This window comes from Piliocolobus tephrosceles, chromosome 13 (genome assembly GCF_002776525.5).
Source record: "Piliocolobus tephrosceles isolate RC106 chromosome 13, ASM277652v3, whole genome shotgun sequence".
NCBI classification, from domain to species: Eukaryota; Metazoa; Chordata; class Mammalia; order Primates; family Cercopithecidae; genus Piliocolobus; species Piliocolobus tephrosceles.
Window position 1 is genome coordinate 4,698,409 of NC_045446.1, and position 5,318 is coordinate 4,703,726.

Genomic DNA, 5,318 nt, shown 5'->3' on the forward strand with positions numbered 1-5,318 from the left:
AGGCCCTGTGAAGCTGGAGGCTGAGACTGGAGTGATGCAGCCGCAAGCCAAGGAATGTCTGGAGCCACCAGAAGGTGGAAAGGGCAACAAGCGTCCTTCCTAGAGTCTTCAGAGGGAGCAGGGCCATGCTGACTCCCTGATTTGGAAATTTCTGGCCTCCAGAACTGGGAGACAATACATTTCTGATATTTCAAGCTATCAAGTTTGCAGGCGTTTATTATAGCAGCCTTGGGAAATTAATAACAAATCCAAGTCATTGTTCTTGTAGTTGTTACTCTAAAGAATTCTCTGTGGCCAGGCACGGTGCCTCATGCCTGTAATCTCAGCACTTTGGGAGGCCGAGGTGGGCAGATCACCTGAGGTCAGGAGTTTAAGACCAGCCTGGCCAATATGGTGAAACCCAGTCTCTACTAAAAATGACAAAAATTATCTGGGTATGGTGATGTACACCTGTAATCCCAGCTACTCAGGAGGCTGAGGCAGGAGGATGGCTTGAACCCAGGAGGTGGAGGTCAAGTGAGCCACTGCACTCCAGCCTGGGTGACAAGAGCAAAACTCCATTTCAAAAAAAAAAAAAAAAAAAAGAATTCTCTGAGCCACTGAAATGTCTCACCAGACACTTAGACCCACAGTGACCTCTGTAGATGAGCAGCAGCTCCCTCTGTCTCCAAAGCAATTGAAAAAGGAAGAAGCGATGCATAAGGGAAAGATGGACCTTGGTTTGGAATGTGGCTCTGAGCCCATTCCTAGCTGTAGACTTTGACAAGTCACTGATCCTCTGTGAACCTCTGTCTCTTTATGAAATGGGGACCATTTTATCCACCTCCAAGAATTCTGTGAAGATGAGACTAGGTCAGGATGTAAAGCATTCACACATAAGTGTTCAGTAAATGGGAAGAGTGTCTATATTAGTTTATTTGTTTATTTATTTATTTTTGTGAGATGGAGTCTCACTCTGTCACCCAGGTTGGAGTGCAATGGTGCAATCTCAGTACACTGCAACCTCTTCCTCCCTAGTTCAAGTGATTCTCCTGCCTCAGCCTCCTGAGTAGCTGAGATTACAAGCATGTGCCACCATGCCTGGCTAATTTTTGTATTTTTAGCAGAGATGGGGTTTTGCCATATTGGCCAGATTGGTCTTGAACTCCTGACCTCAGGTGATCCATCTGCCTTGGCCTCCTAAAGTTCTGAGATTACAGGCATGAGCCACTGTGCCTGGCCTATATTAGTTATCTACTGTTACATAGTACATTTCCCCAACATTTAGAGGCTGAAAACAACAATGGACCTTTATTATCTCACATAGCATTATAGCTCTGCATCAGGTATGTGGGAGCAGCTTAACTGGATGTTTTTGACTCAAGATCTCTCATGATGTTGAAATCAAGATGTCAGCTAGGGCTGTAGTCTCATCTGATGGCTTGACTGGGGCTGGAGCATTCACTTTCAAGGTGCCTCACTCACATGTCTGTGGGCAGGAGGCCTCAGTTCCACTTGGACTTTCCATAGGGCTGCTTGGGTGTCCTCTCAACATGGCAGCTGGCTTCCCCCACAGCATGTGATCCAAGAAAGAGCAAGGTGCAAGTGGTAATGTCTTGGGTGTCATACTTTGCCACTTCCACCACATTCTACTGATCCTAGAGAGCAACCCTGAAACAATGAGGAAGGGAACTCTACACGGGCACTGACACTAGAGAGTAGCCCATTGGAGGCCATTGGGGGGCTGGCTACCACTGCATCTCAGAGGGCAAGGTGTTCTTGGGGATGCTGCCAGGCAGAAGCTTACCTAACAAGTGGCTTTGCTGTCTAGACTTGCCTCTGGGGCCAGCTGTCTGGGAGCTGGGAGCCTGATCTGGCCATGTGCCCAGCAGCTCCCCTGTAATTTCATTTGTCTGAGGCCTCTTCATGTCTCACCGGGGCTTCTTCATGTGAGCACTAAGGGCCAACATTGAGCCACAAAGACTTTCAACCCAGAGCCCATGTCAGCAGCCCATCCAGAGCCTCACATCTTCTCTCGGGAGCCCAGCCTAAAGATTAGAGCCCCAGAGACACCTCAGGGGCCAATAGGCAGGCCTGAGTTCTGGTGGGGGCGGTGTCCCGGATGCCCACCATGGCCCTACAGCAGCTCCCTGAGTGTGTTGTATGAGTGTTCACGTGTGGGTGCATCATGTGCAAACCTGTATGTGAAGGTGTGTGCAGGGAGACATGTGTGCCAGCACAACTGGAATCTGTTTGTGTGTGACAAAATCTGACATTTCCACACATACAAAACATTGCAAGCACAGCAGTGCTGGAACTGACAGGAGATCCAGGCCACCACCCTGCCTCTCCCAGAATCCTGTCACCAGCTGCCTCTGACCTCAGACGTATTCCAACAATCACTTAAAACATGGTGGATTACTATGAAGTTTTAAGCATGCAGAGACACGCCTCACCCAAGGAAAGTAAAAAGGCATATTGGAAACTGGCACTGAAGTGACACCCAGATAGAAATCCTGATAATAAAGAATAAGCAGAGAGAAAATTCAAACAAGTAGTGGAGGTGTATGAGGTGCTGTCAGATGCTAAGAAAGGGGACATCTATGATGAATATGGCAAAGAAAGATGAATTGGTGGAGGAAGAGGTGGACATCATTTTGACAGTCCGTTTGACTTTGGCTTCACATTTTGTAACCCAGAGATGACGTCTTCAGGGAGTTTTTTTGGTGGAAAGGACCCATTCTCACCTGACTTCTTTGAAGACCTTTTTGAGGACATTTTTGGGAATCAAAGGCATCCCTGAGGAAGCAGAAGCCAAGGAATGGGGTCATTTTTCTCCACATCCAGTGGATTTCCATCTTTTGGAAGTGGATTTTCTTCTTTTCACGCAGTATTTACTTCATTTAGGTCCCTGGGTCATGGGGGCCTCACTTCATTCTCTTCCACATCATTTGGTGGTAGTGGGATGGGCAACTTCAAATCAATATCAATTTCTGCTAAAATGGTTAATGGCAGAAAAATGACTACAAAGAGAATTGTTGAGAATGGTCAAAGAAAGAGTAGAAGTTGAAGAAGACAACCAGTTAAAGTCCTTAGCAATCCATGGTAAGGAGCAGCTGCTGCAAGTAATTCAACACAAGCTTTTAACAGAAATGTTAAACTAAAGCAAGCACCATTTGAGGATTAACAGGAACTTTTCTTTTTTTTGAAGATTTCAAATGAACTCGACTTTCAGTATAATTGTACCTAATCTAAAGTATTTATAAACAACTCACTAGAGCCTCTATTTGTCATAGACTTTTGAGTTGATAGTTGGGACCACGTAACAGGACCATTGTTTTGTTGTGGTTTTCTTGTTTGTTTGTTTGTTTGTTTTTGGTTTTGGTTTTTGTTTGTCTTTTTTTTTTTTTTTTGAGACGGAGTCTCACTCTGTCACCCCAGGCTGGAGTGCAATGGCACGATCCCCGCTCACTGCAACCTCTGCCTCCCAGGTTCAAGTGATTCTCCTGCCTCAGCCTCTGGAGTAGCTTGGATTACAGGCGTGTGCCAACACACCTGGCTAATTGTTATATTTTTAGTAGAGATAGGGTTTCACAGTGTTGGCCAGGGTGGTCTTGAACTCCTGACCTCAGGTGATCCACCCGCCTCAGCCTTCCAAAGTGCTGGGATTACAGGCGTGAGCCACCATGCTCAGCCCATTTTTTTTTTTAAATTGGTATAAGTCTCTGCATGCTCTTTGCTTTTTTACCAAACGTAGTGCAAAGTGAGCCTTGACTCTTTAGTGTAGGACAACTAACACTAACACTAACACTAACATTAACAAATACCAGCATGGATCTGCTTTTCCACGGTGTCTGAAATGTGAGTCACATAGTGTCAGCCTGCTGTGAAGTTAACACTGCCAGGACGAATCTTCTACAGAAATCATCAATTTCTTTTTTTAGTATTTAGTAGTGAATGATATTAATGCATTAATGGTAATACATTTCTGGTTTAATATAAATTAAGGATGTTTTCTAGTTGTGCATGAATGCTGGCAACTTAGTACGCTTTGACAATTGTTTAAATATTTAAATATGTAATATTAAGCTTAGGTTTAAAAAAGTAAAGCTGGTGGCTTTATGGGCATGGTGGCTCACGCCTGTAATCCCAGCACTTTGGGAGGTCGAGGTGGGCAGATCACGAGGTCAGGAGATCAAAACCATCCTGGCTAACACGGTGAAACCCTGTCTCTACTAAAAGTACAAAAAATTATCTGGGTATGGTGGCAGGCACCTGTAGTCCCAGCTACGCGGGAGGCTGAGGCAGGAGAAAGGTGTGAACCTGGTAGGTGGAGCTTGCAGTGAGCCGAGATCGTGCCACTGCACTCCAGCCTGGGCGACAGAGTGAGATTTCGTCTCAAAAAAAAAAGGAAAGCTGGTAAACAGAGTCTTTGTCATTTGCTTTTAAAAACAAAAAAGAAAGAAAGAAAATAAATGCAATAAATGTGAATGTGTTTGGTATATTCTTCCCTGAGTGGGATCTGAAAAAAAATTGCACTTGTCATGCATGTAGAACGTGTAAAAAACAACAACAAAGCAAACACACATAAACCCACCACTAAGCTTCATGAATACAATATCACCAACAATTTGGTGCCCAATGTGCCCTCCTCTCTCCCCAGAGGTAACCGTTCTGCATTTGGAGACTTGCTTTTTTCGCTTCACATCTTGTGTGGGAGATCCATCCCTGCCAATGGCTAAAAACTCTTTTTTCTTTTTCTTTTTCTTTTTCTTTTTTTGAGATGGAGTCTGGCTCTGTCACCCAGGCTGGAGTGCAGTGGCACAATCTCGACTCACTGTAACCTCCACCTCTCGGGTTCAAGTGATTCTCCTGCCTCAGCCTCCCAAGTAGTTGGGACTACAGGTTGCACTACCACACCCAGCTAATTTTTGTGTTTTTTAGTAGAGATGGGGGCTTCACCATGTTGCCCAGTCTGGTCTGAAACTCCTGACCTCAAGTGATCCACTTGCCTTGGCCTCCTGAAGTGCTGGGATTACAGGTGTGAGTCACCAAGCCCAGCCTAGAAATTCACTTTTCACGGCTGCTTAGTCCACCACATGACTATAGCATAAACCACGTAACCATTCTCCTGTCGGGGACGTTCAGATCTTTCCTTGTTATTGCTGTTGCTGCTGCCATTCCCAACACTGGCTCCAGCACACACATACACCTTCACCTGTGCCAGCTTCTACTGTCTCTCTCTTGCAGACCTGAGCCATCAGGTAAAAAGGTCCAGCCACCCTGCTGAAAAGACTATGTAGCAAAAGACTATGCAGGAGAACAGAGAGAGAGAGAGA

General features: G+C 45.4%; 1 pseudogene; it reads left to right on the top strand.

Moving 5' to 3' along the window:
- The first annotated feature begins 2,110 nt into the window (after window positions 1-2,110).
- LOC111522443 lies at window positions 2,111-3,143 on the top strand (annotated as a pseudogene).
- The last annotated feature ends 2,175 nt before the right edge of the window (window positions 3,144-5,318 follow it).